The 19328-nt window shown below is 37.2% G+C and overlaps 1 non-coding gene across 1 annotated transcript; it reads left to right on the top strand.

The window, feature by feature from the left end:
* Positions 1-18742: 18742 nt before the first annotated feature.
* Positions 18743-18802, top strand: LOC115834550. The gene has a single exon (XR_004029491.1). It is a non-coding gene; the product is annotated as a U7 small nuclear RNA (small nuclear RNA).
* The last annotated feature ends 526 nt before the right edge of the window (positions 18803-19328 follow it).

Below are 19328 nucleotides of genomic sequence, written 5' to 3' on the forward strand. Positions count from 1 at the left end.
CAGGCCCAGAGGCCTAGGGGGAAGAAATGGTTTAATGGGCCCAGACGAGGGTCCTACTTCCCTGTGAAACCTCAGACACTGCTCCTCACATCCTAGCTGCTCCAGCTCTGGCCCTGATTAAAAGGTACCCAGGTACAGCTCAGGCTAGTGCTTCAGAGGGTGCAAGCCATAAGGCTGGGCAATTTCCACTTGGTGTTAAGCCTGAGGGTGCTCAGAGTGCAAAAGTTGAAGCTTGAGAGCCTCTGCCTGGATTTCAGAGGGCAAATGGAAAATGCTGGATGTCCAGGCAGAAGCCTGCTGCAGGGATGGAGTCCCCATGGAGAACCTCTACTAGGCCAGTGCAGAGGGAAAATATGGGGTTGGAGCGCCCACACGGAGTCCCCACTGGGGCACTTCCTAGTGGAGCTGTGGGAAGAGGGACACCATTCTTCACATTCCAGAATGGTAGGGGCACTGACAGCTTGCACTGTGTGCCTGTAAAAGCCACAGGCACTCAACACTAGCCCATGAGAGCAGCCACAGAGAGGGGGAGCTTCCCAAGGTCTTTGAAGTGCACCCCTTGCAACAGCATGCTCTGGATGTGAGACATAAAGTTAAAGGAGAATATTTTGGGGCTTTCTGAACAAGAGCCCTGCTGGATTTTGGACTTGCATGGGGCCTCTAGCCTCTTTCTTTTGGCCAATTTCTGTCTTTTGGAATGGGAGTACCTACCCAATGCCTGTATCCCCATTGAATTATGGAAGTAACTAATTTATTTTTTATTTTATAGACTCATAGGCAGAAGGGACTGGTGTTTTTTCATATGAAACTTTGGAATTTTGAGTTAATGCTTAAATTAGTTAAGACTTGGGGGACTGTTAAGAAGATATAATTGCATTTTGCAACGTGAGAAGGACATAAGATTTGGTATGAATGAGGAACAGAATGATATGGTTTGGATCTGTGTCTGGACCCAAATCTCCTGTTGAATTGTAATCCCCAGTGTTCGAGGTGGGACCTGGTAGGAAGTGATTGGATCATGGGGGCAGACTGCCCCTTTGGTGCTGTTCTCATCATAGAGATCTCATGAGATCTGGTTGTTTAAAAGTGTGTAGCATCTTGTTCCTGCTCCAGTTATGTAATATGTGCTTGCTCTCACTTTGCCTTCTGCCATGATTTTGAGTTTCCAGAGGCTTCTCCAAAAGCAAGTCATGCCATGATTCCTGTACAGCTTGCAGAACTGTGATCCAATTAATCCTCTTTTCTTTATAAATTACCCAGTCTCAGGTATTTCTTTATAGCAGTGTGAGAACAGACTAATACAACATCTCACACTATTCTTTAACGTGCCATTTAGAAACATTCTGTGAAACAATACCATGAGCAATACCAACAGATATTCATGAAGTTTAGCAAAGTGATAGACTCTTTTAGATTTTATTTTTACTCTGAAAAGAATTTAAGTCTAACTAAATTCTTTAGGAGACCTACTAGAAAAAAAGAAATAAAGTATCTCAAAGTCAGAGGACATACTATCACGTCCTTATGCACAACGTTTAAATAAAATTGTTATAATAGATGTACATAGTTAGATTTACAGAAATAAATTTAGGCTTACAGATAAGTTGCAAAGATACTCATATACAGTACACACAGTTTTGACTATTGTTAACATCTTACACTACTGCAATACCTGTGTCACAGCTAATGAACCAATAATGCAGCATTATTGTTAAGTAAAGTCCATACTTGCATTACATTGTTCACTAATGTCCTTTTTCTGTTCGAGGACTTCATAAAGGACATGATATTATATTTAGTTATCATGTCACCTTAGGCTTCTCACAGCTGTGTCAGTTTCTCATTTTTGTTGTTTTTTTGATGACCTTGACATTTTATGGAGTACTGGTTGAATACTCTGTAGAGTATCTCCTCAATAAGAATTTGTTTGGTGTTTCTCTCATGATTAGACTGGGTTTTGAGTTTTGAGGAGTGAGATAAAAGAGAACTGTCCTTCGCCTCATATAATATCATATTAAGAGTACATACTCTCAAATGGACTTATTATTGATTATGTTAACCTTCATTAAGTGAGGTACTGTTTGTTAGATTTCTCCAATGTAAAATTGTCCTTCTTTCCCGTTTTCCATATTATTCTCTTTGGAAGCAAGTCACTAAGCACAGCTCACACTTAAGAAGAAGAGGGTAATGCTCACATTCTTGAAGGGAGAGTCTGTTCATAGACTATATGGAATTCTTCTATACAAGAGATTTGTCTCTTGTCTTCCATTTGTATTTATTCCTTCATTTATTTATAATAGTATGAACTAATGGGTATTTATTTTACTTTGTATTGCAATCTGGTACTACCATATTTATTTTGTTGCTCTAATTGCTCCAGTTTTGGTCATTAGGAGCTCTTTCAATTGGCTTCTGTTTCCCTTTGACAAACACCCATTGTGTTGTTTTTGGATTACTTTACTACTTTCTGGCACTAAAAGATGGCCCAGGATTATCTTGTATATTCTCTGATCCAGCATGAAATGGATTTTAGCCTAGCATATTTTTCTAAGCTTTCCATAATGTATTTTCATATATAAGATTATGCCATAACTTTGGAGAAACAATGCCTTTGCAGACTAGTCCTCACTAAGTTTATTCAATTTAAAATGAATCTCTTATGTATATTCAACAAAATGAAACATGATATCTGGTACATTTTACTAACTTTCAGCTTGCATGGGTTATATATGAGAACTCTTCAAATTTTTCTTATCTAGAGAAAAAAGATATTCAAGTTTCCTGGGCACTAGGGAATGTTTCTTACCAAAAGAAGCCACAAAAATAAAAAATAATAATAATAAATTCAAAAGATGGGTGAAATTACGAAACCAATAAAATGGGTAGAATTTTAAGATTTTTAAAAATCCAGTGAGGCTGACAAAATCTAAATAGTGGGGAAAAGAGTAAAGTGAGATAAGAGATTAGAGGATCTTTAAGACTTACATATGTCAATTTTGGCTTTTGTTTCCATTGCTTTTGGTGTTTTAGACATGAAGTCCTTGCCCATGCCTATGTCCTGAATGGTATTGCCTAGGTTTTCTTCTAGGGTTTTTATGGTTTTAGGTCTAACATTTAAGTCTTTAATCCATCTTGAATTAATTTTTGTATAAGGTGTAAGGAAGGGATCCAGTATCAGCTTTCTACATATGGCTAGCCAGTTTTCCCAGCACCATTTAATAAATAGGAAATCCTTTCCCCATTGTTTGTTTTTGTCAGGTTTTTCAAAGATCAGATAGTTGTAGATATGCAGCATTATATCTGAGGGCTCTGTTCTGTTACATTGATCTATATCTCTGTTTTGGTACCAGTACCATGCTGTTTTGGTTACTGTAGCCTTGTAGTATAGTTTGAAGTCAGGTAGCGTGATGCCTCCAGCTTTGTTCTTTTGGCTTAGGATTGGCTTGGCAATGCAGGCTACTTTTTGGTTCCATATGAACTTTAAAGTAGTTTTTTCCAATTCTGTGAAGAAAGTCATTGGTAGCTTGATGGGGATGGCACTGAATCTATAAATTACCTTAGGCAGTATGGCCATTTTCACGATATTGATTCTGCCAACCCATGAGCATGGAATGTTCTTCCGTTTGTTTGTATCCTCTTTTATTGCATTGAGCAGTGGTTTGTAGTTCTCCTTGAAGAGGTCCTTCACATCCCTTGTAAGTTGGATTCCTAGGTATTTTATTCTCTTTGAAGCAATTGTGAATGGGAGTTCACTCATGATTTGGCTCTCTGTTTGTCTGTTATTGGTGTATAAGAATGCTTGTTATTTTTGTACATTGATTTTGTATCCTGAGACTTTACAGAAGTCGCTTATCAGCTTAAGGAGATTTTGGGCTGAGACAATGGGGTTTTCTAGATATACAATCATGTCATCTGCAAGCAGGGACAATTTGACTTCCTCTTTTCCTAATTGAATACCCTTTATTTCCTTCTCCTGTCTAATTGCCCTGGCCAGAACTTTCAATACTATGTTGAATAGGAGTGGTGAGAGAGGACATCCCTGTCTTGTGCCAGTTTTCAAAGGAAATGCTTCCAGTTTTTGCCCATTCAGTATGATATTGGCTGTGGGTTTGTCATAGATAGCTCTTATTATTTTGAGATACATCCCATCAATACCTAATTTATTGAGACTTTTTAGCATGAAGGTTGTTGAATTTTGTCAAAGGCCTTTTCTGCATCTATTAAGATAATCATGTGGTTTTTGTCTTTGGTTCTGTTTATATGCTGGATTACATTTATTGATTTGCGTACGTTGAACCAGCCTTGCATCCCAGGGATGAAGCCCACTTGATCATGGTGGATAAACTTTTTGATGTGCTGCTGGATCTAATTAAACTAAAGAGCTTCTGCACAGCAAAAGAAACTACCATCAGAGTGAACAGACAACCTACAGAATGGGAGAAAATTTTCGCAACCTACTCATCTGACAAAGGGCTGATATCCAGAATCTACAATGAACTCAAACAAATTTACAAGAAAAAAACAAACAACCCCATCAAAAAGTGGGCAAAGATATGAACAGACAATTCTTAAGACATTTATGCAGCCAAAAAACACATGAAAAAATGCTCTTCATCACTTGCCATCAGAGAAATGCAAATCAAAACCACAATGAGATACCATCTCACACCAGTTAGAATGGCCATCATTAAAAAGTCAGGAAACAACAGGTGCTGGAGAGGATGTGGAGAAATAGGAACACTTTTACACTGTTGGTGGGACTGTCAACTAGTTCAACCATTGTGGAAGTCAGTGTGGTGATTCCTCAGGGATCTAGAACTAGAAATACCATTTGACCCAGCCATCCCATTACTGGGTATATACCCAAAGGACTATAAATCATGCTGCTATAAAGACACATGCACACGTATGTTTGTTGTGGCACTATTCACAATAGCAAAGACTTGGAACCAACCCAAATGTCCAACAACGATAGACTGGATTAAGAAAATGTGGCACATATACACCATGGAATACTATGCAGCCATAAAAAATGATGAGTTCATGTCCTTTGTAGGGACCTGGATGAAACTGGAAATCATCATTCTCAGTAAACTATCGCAAGGACAAAGAACCAAACACCGCATGTTCTCACTCATAGGTGGGAATTGAACAATCAGAACTCATGGACACAGGAAGGGAAACATCACACTCCGGGAACTGATGTGGGGTGGGGGGAGGGGGGAGGGATAGCATTAGGAGATATACCTAATGCTAAATGACGAGTTAATGGGTGCAGCAAACCAACATGGCACATGCATACATATGTAACAAACCTGCACATTGTGCACATGTACCCTAAAACTTATAGTATAATAATGATAATAAAAAAAGACTTACATATATGAAAGCAGCAGATAAAATGTGGGGGCCACTGGGAAGATGCCTGGAATATAAATTGTTAGAAACCCTATGACTTTCGGAGAATAAGAAATGTCAGCTAGACAAAGCATTAATTTTAGAATTCTTTTTTTTAAGCTACACTTCAAGTTCTGGAATACATGTGCAGAATGTGCAGTTTTGTTACATAAGTATACACGTGCCGTGGTGGTCTGGTGCACCCATCAACCCATCATATACATTAGGTATTTCTCCTAATGCCATCCCTCCCCTTGTCCCCCAACAGGCCTTGATGTGTGATGTTCTCCTCCCTGTGTCCATGTGTTCTCATTGTTCAACTCCCACTTATGAGTGAGAACATGCGGTGTTTGGTTTTCTGTTCCTGTGTTAGTTTGCTAAGAATGATGGTTTCCAGCTTCATCCATGTCCCTGCAAAGAACATGAACTCATCCTTTTTATGGCTGCATAGTATTCCATGGTGTATATGTGCCATATTTTCTTTATCTAGTCTATCATTGGTGGGCATTTGGGTTGGTTCCAAGTCTTTGCTATTGCTAATAATGCGGCAATAAACATACATGTGCATGTGTCTTTACAGTAGCATGATTTATAATCTTTTGGGTATATACCCCGTAATGGGATTGCTGGGTCAAATGGTATTTCTGGTTCTAGATCCTTGAGGAATTGCCACACTGTCTTCCACAATGGTTGAACTAATTTACACTCCCACCAACAGTGTAAACGCGTTCCTGTTTCTCCACAGCCTCACCAGCATCTATTGTTTCCTGACTTTTTTGTGATCGCCATTCTAACTGACGTGAGATGGTATCTCATTGTGGTTTTGATTTGCATTTCTCTAATGACCAGTGATGATGATCTTTTTTCATTATGTTTGTTGGCCACATAAATGTCTTCTGTTGAGAAGTGTCTGTTCATATCCTTTGCCCACTTTTTGATGGGTTGTTTTTTCTTGTAAATTTGTTTAAGTATCTTGTAGATTCTGGATATTAGCTATTAGCCCTCTGTCAGATGGATAGACTGTAAAAATTTTCTCCCATTCTGTAGGTTGCCTGTTCACTCTGATGATAGTTTCTTTTGCTGTGCAGTAGATTTTTAGCTTAATTAGATCCCATTTGTCAATTTTGGCTTTGTTGCCATTGCTTTTGGTGGTTTAGTCATGAAGTCTTTGACCATGCCTATGTCCTGAATGGTATTCTTTAGGTGTTCTTCCGGGGTTTTTACGATTTTAGGTCTTACATTTAAGTCTTTAATTCATCTTGAGTTAATTTTTGTGTAAGGTGTAAGGAAGGGGGCCAGTTTTAGTTTACCGCATATGACTAGCCACTTTTCCCAACGCTATTTTTTAAATAGGGAATCCTTTCCTCATTGCTTGTTTTTGAGAGCTCCAGCTGGTAACTGGTGGGTGCCCCTCTAAGACAAAGTTTCCAGAGGAAAGAACAGGCAGGAGTCAATTTTTAGATGAAGAATTTTTAGTCTTTAAAAGTAATTTTTATAGAGACGAGGTCTTGCTATGTTGCCCAGGTTGGCCTTGAACCCCTGAGCTCAAGCAATCCTCCTGCCTTGGCCTCCCAAAGTGTTGAGATTACAGGTGTGAGCCACTGCACCTAGCCATTTTACTCCTATAAAAAGAGAAACTTTCTTAGCACCCTTATATCAACTGATGTATATCCAAGGTTTTAGCACATCACTGATGAAAAATTAATTTTACTTCCCAAATGCTCACTGATTACCTATCCCTGTGCTAGGACCCCATGCATTCTAGGCACTATGCATACAGCAGAATGAAATAGACAAGATAGCTATATTTGGAAAACCTACATTCTAGTGGAGAGATATAAACAAAATAACAACAACAACAATAGAAGAAGAAAGAAGAGAAAAAAGGGGAAGGAAGAGGCGATGAATAAGAGGGAGGAGAAGAAGACAGCAGCCATGTCAGCTGGTTGTGGTTATAGTACTTAAGAATAAAAAAGAAACAGAAAAATGAAGTTACAAAGTGATTGGGTGGAGGGCGCAGTGGTCAGAGAATACTTCTTTAAAAGGCATTTGAACAGAAACCTAAAAGAGCGAAGAAAAATATATAAGTAGTACGAAAGTATTCCATGCAGAGAAAAAGCAAATGCAAATACTCTGAAGTGTGCAGTTTGACTTGTTGAAAAACACCAAGACCAGTGACTCAAGAAGGTCAAAGAAGCACCAAGAAAGAGAGAAGCACAATATGTTATGTCTTGTGGGACCTAGTGGAAATGGGAAGCCATTACAAGATTTTTAAAATAGAAATTACATGATCTAGCATATTTTTAAAGGTTCATCTGGTTGCTCTATGTAGATTAGATTTAGAGACAGAGGGGTGGCTTTCATAGATCAAAATAGAGAAAGTATTTAGGAGGCTATTCAATAACGTAGGCCACAGGAAATAGCAGTAAATGACTGCATTAAGGTATTTATTGAAGGTACAGTTGACAGGCTTTGAGGATGATTTAGACGTGGTATATGAGAGAAAGAGGGAAGTCAAGGACAACTCCAAGATTTTGGGTTGAATCTACTGAAAGAAGAGTTTCCACTGATTAAGATGGAAAAGACTATAAGAGGAAGGGAGTATAAATCAAGTGCCTGGTTTTGAACTTGCTAATTTTAAGAAGCTGTCTGTTTTGTGTTGCTACAAAGGAATATCTGAGGCTGGGTATTCCTCAAATAAACTGAAAGGTGTATTTGACTCAGGGTTCTAGACGGCTACAAAGTTTGAGATTTGACATCCACATCAGCTGAGGGCCACATCAGGCAGCTTCCACTCATGGAAGAAGGCAAAGGGGAGTGGCATGAGTAGAGATTGCACCAAGAGAGAAAAGGAAAAAGGCAGTGGAGGCAGGGAAGTGCCAGGGTCTTTTAACACTCAGCTTTTATAGGAACTAATAGAGTGAGAAGTTATTCACTCCCCCAAGGAAGGACATTAATCTATTCATAAGGGATCTGCCCCCATGACTCAAATACCTCCCACTGGGCCCCAACACCCAGCACCATCACACTGGGGATCAAATTTCAATATGACACTTGATAGGGATTAAAAAAATGATATTCAAACTATAGCAGAAGCCATTAGATATCTAGATATCAGCTAGGCAATTCAATATGTGAGTCTGGAATCAAGGAGATGATCTGGGCTGGAGATATGCATTTTTTCTATTTTTATTGAAATACAGTGGTCATACATATTTTGCAGGTACATGCGATATTTTTACACATGTATGCAATGTGTAATGAGCAAATTGTGGCCATTTAGATTTCCATCATTTCAAATATTTATCTTTTTCTGTTCTGGGAATGTTCAAATTCTTCTCTTCTAGCTTTTTTTAAATATTCAATAAAATATTACTAACTATAATCTCCCTACTGTACTACTGAATGCTAGAATGCATTTGTTCTATTTTACTGTATTTTTGTACCACTACCAAACTTCTCTTCATTCCCACCCTTACCATTTCCAGCCTCTGGTAACTACCATTCCACTCTCGACCTCCATGAGATCCACTTTTTTTTTTTTGCACCCATATATGAATGCAAACATGTAATATTTGTTTTTCTGTGCCTGGATTATTTCACTTAACATAATGATCTTCAGTTCCATCCATGCCACTGCAAATGACGGGGTGCCATTTATCTGGCTGAATAATAGTCCATTGTGTATATATACCACATTTTCTTTACCTATTCATCCATTCGTGGACACTTAAATTGATTCCATATCTTGGCTATTGTGAATAGTGCTGCAATAAACACTGAAGTACAAATAGCTCTTTGATATACCAATTTCTTTCATTTTAGACATATCCAGCAGTGGGATTGCTGAATCATAAGGTAATTCTATTTTTTAGTTTTCTGAGGAACATCCATAATGCTTACTATAGTGGATATACTACTTTACATTCTCACCAAAGTGTACAGGCGTTCCGCTTTCTCTGTATTCTCACTGGCTTCTGTTATATTTTGTCTTTTTGATAATAGCTCTTTTAACTGGGGTAAAATGCTATCTCATTATGGTTTCAATTTGCATTTCCCTGATGATTAGTGATGTTGATCATTTTTTATATATACTTATTGGCCATTTGTATATTTTCTTTTAAGAAATGTCTATTCAGGTCTTTGGAGATAAAAATTTTAGAATCATTAGCATATAGATGTCTTCAATTATTCTTTTCTCCATATTACAAGGCCAACTGCTTCTGCATGTAAAATTACTAAATCTCTTGAGAGCTAACTTACTACTTCATTTGTGTTACTATAAAATAAATTATTTGATCAGAAGCAATAATAGATGGGATACATAACATAGATGGGATACATAATAGATGGGATACATAACAAACCAGAGAATGGTGTTCTTGGTAGAAGCATGATGGGCAGAATTACATACAATTATTACATTAAAAATAAATTATTTCTTCCTCCATGATGGAAGGGACTCCATGTAATCGACCTGCTCCAAGGTGGCTGAATAGTCCCTCCAGATTCTATATCTGGAGCTCGGCATTATTCTCTGCTGTTGTCAAGTAATGTTTCAGCAATGACAGTAGTCATTGTAGAGAAAGTCCAAGTTGTAAAACCCATGCATGGCTTGAATCTCTGCCACCATAGCCACCCTCTTTCATGAGCCCATTGGGAAAGCATAGAGTTGTAGAAAAAGATACTGACATGCACAAAGTATTTGTTCACCTGATCATTTAGAGCCATATCTGCAGTCAATGTCATTTATAAACTATTTTTAGGGAAAAAGTATTCTCCCATTTGGAGACAGCCATCAACATACCTCTTCCCTTTTGCTCATATTTTGCCATCAATCTTCCAGTCCTATTCTTCCCAAGCCCCTGACCATTTGGTCATACCACTAGTGAAGCAGCATAAATCCAAACATCAGATAATCTGAACTGGATAAAGGAGACAGCCAATTCTACCTATGGGGTAATTACTCTGTCTTTCATAACCACCCTTTAATGGAGTTGTAGTACTATAGCAATGCCCTAATGGCAAGAGCCAACATGTAATATAAAATCACCTATAAACCAGACTCTAATTTGTTCTTTCTTATTCAATTCATTATGGGAGTGTCCTTAGCTGTCTATAGGTATAAGCTGAAGTGAATGTGTCGGTGCAGCAGAAGAAGGTACACTGTGGTGTGAACCAACTGATCATATAATGTTCTCCAGTCCAACCTCATGTGTACTATCTCCATTTGATAATGGAATGCCACTTGGGACACCAATTTTATAGCTTGATGGATCAGATAATATCCAATTTGTAATGGGCATCTCAAGTCATCTCGTCACATTGTGTTTCATCTTTAAGCATTTAGTCTCAACCAGGGTCCATTTGCAAACCAGAAATTTCTTAAAATAAGTGATTTATAGAAAACTGCATAGCTTTACAGAAAAGTCCAGGGAACTGTACTCTGATTCTCTTATCAGAGATTTCCATAGGCTTCATTCAGTATCCTGTTTTGTCATGGACACTTAGAATAACATTGACTCTACTGTTTCATACGAGCCAAGTGGTGCAACTTGTACCAAAGCTGGAACAAGCTAAAGGGACTTATCTTTCTCTGTAGTCCTCTCAAAGCCTATGAACTACTAGTTAAGAAGGTAACACATACCCTAATGTGTACTACATGTCCATATACATACAAAAATCAAAAAATGCCAACAAGGCTTGCTTCCATTCTAGCAGCTTAAAATGAAGCATCTTGTTTTCACTTGAGATGGGATATCACAACATGCCATAAAACTGCTAAATTCGAGAAACTTTACTATAACTTTATTAAACGTTTGCGAGATTTGTGTTGTTTGACTGTTTGCTTTTTCATTGGTTGGTGACTTGACAAAACTATTCTATTGATGTCTATTTCCCCTACAGTATATAGCTTCTGATGTTGCTCCTCAGAGAACACACTTTGGGAATACACAGAACGTTTCTCAGATGATTGTGGTTTTCATCAGCATTCACTTTGTCTCCTTCTGTGATCTTCCTGTTACATTTCTGGCTGATCTAGCACTATGGATATCATGCCCAGCTATTAGTATCCACTAATTGCTAGCTGATTGCTGTATTGTTTTTGACAGCACTGAGATACAAATTGCTCCAAAATGTGATCTGATTAAAGTCAGGCTTCTTTGAAAAGCTAGGTTTTGTCAGTTTTTGAGGATTCTCCAACCCTAGGAGGGCTTTTTTATGCTCTTTCTCTAGTTCACTCTGATAAACTTCTATTTGATCTACATTTTCACTTGTTGCTATTAATATTACCTGCCTCCTTTATGTGTTCACCACGAATATCTCCATTGTTATAGACGATAAACGTCCTCACATTGTGTTTCAGATGAAGTCAGCTCTCTTACATAGAGAGCTTCAGCAGCGTCTGTTCTCACTGCCTGCCTCCACCCTCGCAGAATCTCTGCCCCACTGCCCTGGAGATGTAAGCAAGCACAATGTCCCACTTATTCTTTAGTGACACTCTAGTGACTTAAAATGGTTAACTTTTATAATTTTCTATTAAATTCTTATTTCTCTGGGACAGACTCTGCTGCGCTCTGTATACAGTCATTTCAAATATTGATCTCCGTTCATTCATTTTATTATTTTTTGAGATATAACTTACATACCATAAAATTCATCTATTTAAAGTGTAGAACTCAGTGGAGTTTGAGTAGGATCACAATATTTTGCAGCCATCAACACTATCAAATACCAATATATTTTTATAATCCCCAAAAGAAGCCCAATGGCCATTAAATCATTTCCCATTTTACCCTATTCTGAGCCCCAGAAGCAATTTTCTATATCTACACATTTGCCTATTCTAGGCATTTCATATACATGGATTCATATAATATATGACCTTTTCTTTGTGGCCTATTTCACTTAATGTAATGTTTTCAAGTTCATCAATGTTATAGCATGTATTAATATTTTATTACCTTTTTGGCTGAATAATATTCCATTGTATGGATATATTATATGAATACAATTTGGTTTATCTGCTCAATAGCTGATAAATATGTGCTACACTACTATCATGAATAATGACGCTATAAACATTTTGAACAATTTTTTGTGTGGACATGTGTTTATGATTCTCTTCAGTATACGTAACTACAACATCCTCAGTAATATATGAGGATTCCAATTTCTCCCAAATCCATGCCAACACTTACTATTATCTGCCTGCTTTGATGATAACATTCTAGTGTGTTTGAAGTGGTATCTCATTGTGGTTTGGATTTGCATTTCCCTAATAATTAATAATGTTTAGTATCTTTTAATGCTTTTATTAGATATTTGTATATCTCTTTGAAGACATATCTATTCAAATCTTTTGCTCATTTTTCACCAAGGTATTTGTCTTATTGTTGCATTCTCAGAGTTACTTATATATTCTAAAACTTAGCTCTTACCAGTTATGATCGCAAATACTTTGTCCTATTCTGTGGATGATTTTACCACTTTCTTGATAATGTTCTTTGAAGTACAAAAGCTTTAATTTTTATAAAGAACAATTTGCTATATATATATATATATATATTTCTTGGCTGCTTGTGCTTTTGGTGTCATATCTAAGAAATCATTGTTTTAACCAATGTCAAAATGATTTATGCTTATTTTCTTCTAAGAGTTGTATAGTTTTAGCTGCAACATTACAGCCTCCAATCTTTTTTTAGTTAGTTCCATTTTGAGTTAATTTTTAAAATATGGTACAAAGTATGACAACTGAAATTTCTGCTTGGTTGGTGTTTTGGTCAGCTAATGATTAGAAAAAGGTGTTTTTAAATGTGTGGAACTAATCTTTGCCAAGGAGCTTAGCATGTGTATTGAGATACATCTTAAACACTCAGCTCACCTTTACTTCTTGTTTGCACAAAGGCTCAAGGTTAATTAGAAGTGAGAGCTTAGGACTTTCTCAGATCTTTCCAGAGCAATCACACAACTCTGGACATACCTAGAGCTGTACACACATGCAGCAAGCCATGTAGATTTTTAGAAATAAGTCAAAGCTTTTCCAAACTCCTCATAAACATCTCATTCTTAAGATTTACCTTGTAAACATCTTACTTTGCCTAAGTTCATCATTGCCAAATTCTATAGTTTGGCTCTAATGTTATCTACTGTCTCACAGAGCCATAATGTTAAACTTTGCCCATGGATTTTTTTTTTCTTTTTTTAACCAATGCCCCTGAGGATAAAGCTGTTAATACTACCCAAGCTCCAAAATCAGGTCAAATAAAGGCAGTCTTGTAAGTGGAGTTTTCCAGGAACTGGGAGACAGTGTAAATAATCACAATTTTCTGGGAATGAAGCTTTGTAGAATATCCAACATTATATTTCTATCCCAGTGTCTGCCAGACTGCTGGCTGTCACCATGATTGTGGGCTGCTTGTTTTCAAAGCTACTGCGGAGCTGTACAAGGAGATAGGATAGAGCAAGTTAAAATGATACAAAGCTCGCTGTTTTTACTTAGATTCAGCCATTTTTCGTGAATAAACACTTCCTGGGTTGCTGCAAGTCTTTCTTAATTTGAGTGTTTTTTGAAAAAGTTGACTGAACATTTTTTGCCAGTGTTTTTATTGCTTTAATGAAAGAGAAAATTTTTGGAGGTCCTTACTCTGACATCACCCACATGGATTCATTTTTAATATACTACTTAGAATGTTTCTCTGTTCTCATCTTCAAGGATATACTTATAAGGTTTATTTTTAATTTCACCTCCTCAAGATAATCTTGCTTAAATAGAAGATATTCTTCCATCTTCTGAACTCTCCTATAATAGCTATCATATTTGTAATTTATTTTACTAAAATGTCATCTATTCCAGGGATTACCTAAACTCTTATTTGAAGCTAATATTGTTTAACTTTTGACATGTGTATTTATAATTTATTTATCCATCAAAATTATAATTATTTTAAGGACAGGAACATTAACTTTTACACCTATATATCCTGAAATAGTTCCAGTTACATAAACTTAATTCAATGGATCACTTATTTAAATCAAAGTTATGTGCTTCACTATGATAATTGTTATCAGAATTTTATTTATACCATGTATTCCAGAGATGGAAGGTTTGGGGACCAAAAAAAATTTCATGACTTTGGTAGAATATTACTTCATATTATTTTTTTATTATACTTTAGGTTTTAGGGTACATGTGCACAATGTGCAGGTTTGTTACATATGTATCCATGTGCCATGTTGATTTCCTGCACCCATTAACTCGTCATTTAGCATTAGGTATATCTCCTAAACTTCATATTATTTTTGAGGCATTTTCCATGTGACAAGCTTCATACTTTTTTATTATCGTCCTGGTTGTTTGGCCTGGATCTTCACAGGAATTTAAATATTTAGCATGCCCCAGATTTTACTTGCCACAAAATATTTTATAGTTACTCTCTTTATACTACACACACTACCTTAATATCCTATTAATTAGAGTACCAATGACATATATAGTTATATTTATTTCTGGTAAAAATGCTATACTTTTGTTAACTCGTGTTAGACATTTGGAAACTTCATATATTGAAAAATTATTTAATGTGAAAGGAGGTTAATTATTTATAAAATGAAATTGCAATGAAGAAGGCTGAAGAAAATATCTTAAGGGTATTGTCAGCCTTTCACTGGGGAAACCATAAAACATGAGATATACCATACTGTTGAAATCATTTGAAATTATTCACATGCACACACATCACACACAAGAAAAGCATGATGCAGTTTTGTCCTTCAAACAAATACTGCCACTTGCATGCCAGGGAAGGCTGCGTCTCCCTGAGCCTCGCTGAAACTTTAAAATATTTATGGCAAAAGCAGCCATGCCTTTTCTAAGTACTGAGAATGAGAGTAGTTATATATAAGATGACAATACCTGTTCCTGTTTCCCTTCAAGTATATATTTGGGTTTTGCTGCAAATGAAAGAATAAGCTCAATTATCTTTCTTCATTCTCCCTATTCCCACAGGCAGAGGGAACAGGCACACAAGAAAATAAAATCATTATATGTTTAAGCAGAGGCTGGAAGAGACTCCATGTGGGATATTCTTCATCTGTGCACTGCACCAGAATCAAAATGAATGCTCTCTCTGTATACACTCCTTCTCTTGCCTGCCACCACCTCACTACACAAAAAATTGTTTTCTCCCTGTTGAGTTGGAAGAGATGTAAATGATAATTCATCATGTAAGCCTGATCCAATCAGAAGGCTTTTATTTTTCCTCAGGAAATCTCTCCTTGGTATGACAGAAAAACAACTTGGAAACAATGAGTGGAAACAAAGAACAGAAATGATTTCCACATCAAGATGCTAATGCACCTGTTAATTCCCTGACATAGTCATTTTTAAGTCAACACTTAAAAATAAATCTTCTCCTTGTGATTCATTAAATCTCCCATGATAGATATGAACCAGAAGCAATACTTACCTACTGTATTGCAGAGATAGTCAACCATAATCAAGATATTATTTAGGGACCAAAAAATATAAGTTGTGATGTTTAAACCAAATGGAAGACAAACTTTATCAAAGTCTATGAATTTCACTTGAATATGAAAGTACTTTTACTTTTTATGTGTTCTACCACAGCGCTAAAACCCTGATTAAAGATTGAAGACAAAGGAAAGTCTATTTTTATAACTAAGAAACTACTTAATTCTTTTACAACCATTTTGTTGGAGGTTGGTATATGTTCTCAATCTTTTAACATCTAAGAACATATGTCTATTGCCTTCAAAGTGAAAGACAACTTAGCTATATTAAAAGCTAAAGTTACAAATTTTCTTTTTCCCTCAAAATTCTGAAGCAGTTGTTTTACCACCCTCAGATTTTTAGTATTGGAAAGTCTGAGGACGGTCTGGTTTTCTTGTTTTGTTTTTTACCCTGAGTACTTGTCACCTTCTTTATAAATAATATGGAGACACCTCAGAAGAAAATACTCAGAAGCTAGTATCATTCTATTAACTTCCCATATACTGAGGAGACCCTTTTGAGATGCAGAATTAGATCTCGATATTATTTAAAAATATTTTTCCCTGTTAACTGTATTTATATGTTTCCATACTCTCCACCAACTGCCCTGTTGCTCAACATCTTCTTACAAAATATGAAGGGTTTCCTCTGCTAATACGGGCCAGTTATGATGACATCTGTTTGGAGAAAGAGTTGCAGGTTGACTCGGTGCACTGGTTGTTATCAATACTATCTCAAGTACAAACGCTCAACGATTTGGTATGTGGAAGGTATACTTCATTGTCCCCCAGACATGATGTAGGTCTTCTTTAATTTGTCTCGTCTATTGGTCATTGCACTGAGAACTTGGAATCAGGGATTAAGAGGACCCTGGTGGGGCTCATGCTACTATCTTTGTTGTAAATACGACTGATACTTTTAACTGATTTTTTTTCACATTCAAAGACTACGTGATATATAAAATGTATAAAATATATAAGCTTTCAACTTATATATTTTATATATAACTTTCAACTTATATATATTTCTTTATAAATAAAGAATATTTGGTAGGCACTTGAGATTTTTATTGAGATATTCAAAATTATTTCATCAACAACACTTTTATTAGGATAATAGAGGTATTAAAATTAGAATAGAAAGCTATTCTGAACCGACCTCCAAACTGAAACATCACTGAGATTCTCAAGATCCAACTGAGAGTCAAATTGGCTGAACTAGGCAAATAAAGAAGAAATGAGAGGTTTTAACCTGACGTTTTAGATTTATTGGGGCAGGGGAACTTTCTAAAATACAGAAGTATCACACCCAATCTAGGGAATCATATTTAAAGATAGCAATGCTCTAATAGATGTTTGTAGTAATCCATATTGGTTTGTAATTTTAAAGATAAAATATCTAAGTTTTCGATGATTGCTAAGATGAAGTAAGCCAACTAGAATCTGTCTAATGCACTGTTCACAACTAAAACTGAACAAACTACAAAAAACAAACAAACAAACAACAACAACCAAAAACAACCACTTAAACACTCTGAAAAGTAAAAACTAGCAGGAGGATCTGAAGTTAAAGCTTGAAAGCAGCCCACAGAGGGTAATGAGTTTCGTATTGTTTTCTTCCTTTATCACTTTGCTTGGATGTTTACCTGAGCTGCCTCCCATGAAAGGTTCTGAACTTCAATTCCAGTCTCCACAGCTCCCTGATAGTGCTGACATCGCTGCTTAACCTTTTAGCTTCTAAGCATCTGTGAAGCAGGTTCACTAATTACTATTTGCCTGAGTCTGTTGAGATAGAACACACTCACACACACAATATATGAAGGAGATTTTTACTTACAGATAGACAGCAAGGGACAAAAGAAGCTTATGATTCATTGTGAGCTGACCACCTAATCCTCAACAAAGCTGCCCAGAGTGAATAAAGTCACGACGGAGCATGCCCCACTTGCACTGCAGCTGAGGAAACACAGCTGGCAGCCTATTCTGGGTTATATAACCCAGGGGCCGCATGATCACTGGGCAAAGCTTTGAAGGATATCTCACTTCCACAGGAAGGAGGAGTAAAGCCCAGGCTGTACCAGAGCAGTTCCTCCCTAACTCAAGATGTTGCATTCCCAGCACATTCTACAGTTATTTGTGAGAACTACAAGCAAGAAATGGGGATAACTATGTATGTCCAAGGCCTCCTGGGGAATTGTCCTAAGGTCTACCCCTCTAGCCAGACATCTCTCGTAGCAAAGTCAGTCCATTTCATATGCCCACCAACCTCTCTGGACCTGGAGGAAGAGGTTTATCTAGCTAGACTAATGTAGCACCTTGACTGACCCAAACTTAGTGCAACACTGTTGAGTAACAGACAGAAAATCCTTTACTGGATCCCAAAGGACTACACCATTAGCAGGACAGCCAGACCTGCCTGAGGCAGTGACCCAATCCAAGATCCCAGTGTCTCAGGTAATGGAACACTATGCAGCCATAAAAAATGATGAGTTCATGTCCTTTGTAGGGACATGGATGAGACTGGAAAACATCATTCTCAGTAAACTATCGCAAGGACAAAAACCCAAACACCGCATGTTCTCACTCATAGGTGGGAATTGAACAATGAGAACTCATGGACACAGGAAGGGGAACATCACACTCCGGGGACTGTTGTGGGGTAGGGGGAGAGGGGAGGGACAGCATTAGGAGATATACCTAATGCTAAATGACGAGTTAATGGGTGCAGCAAACCAACATGGCACATGGATATATACGTAACAAACCTGCACATTGTGCACATGTACCCTAAAACCTAAAGTATAATAATAATAAAAAAAAAGAATTATGGTAACAGTGTTACAGCTCTTTCAGAATTTGTTTAGCAGGTTTTCTGGTTTTCACAGGAAAATAAAATAAAAACAATAATTATAAAAAAAAAAAAAAGCAAAGAAGGATTATCAGACAGCCCCACTGTTTGTAGCTAGTGGACCTGCTTCCAGATCTCCTATACTTATGTCTCTACTGTACCTAAGGTGTTTATCTAGCTACAGCAGTAGGTATTGCCAATCACATACACTCCTCTCAATTGGGCTAAAAGAAAGTCTTGAGGAATTCCATTGTCTAAAACAACTTTCCTGAGGAATCTGGGGGATGTCTAGGGCCTCCAAGACAGTGGCAGTGGAAAGGCAATATCTGCATGGTCAGAGGAAGGGTTCTTACTACTTTTTCATGAGTACCAACTCATGTGTGACATCAAAGATCTAATAAAGGACATAAACCCAAAGTCAATCCCACCTCCTGGTGGGTTCCTAGTAAGCCTGTGTAAAAGCTTAAGGCCACTGGCCCTATGGAGCATCTCCTTCCCAGGGTGATATCTAGGGGCACCCCTAGTACACCCAATGTGCAGGATCCCACCAGCTACCAGCTTTACAGGCATG

This window comes from Nomascus leucogenys, chromosome 3 (assembly GCF_006542625.1).
Source record: "Nomascus leucogenys isolate Asia chromosome 3, Asia_NLE_v1, whole genome shotgun sequence".
In the NCBI taxonomy this organism is placed as follows: Eukaryota; Metazoa; Chordata; class Mammalia; order Primates; family Hylobatidae; genus Nomascus; species Nomascus leucogenys.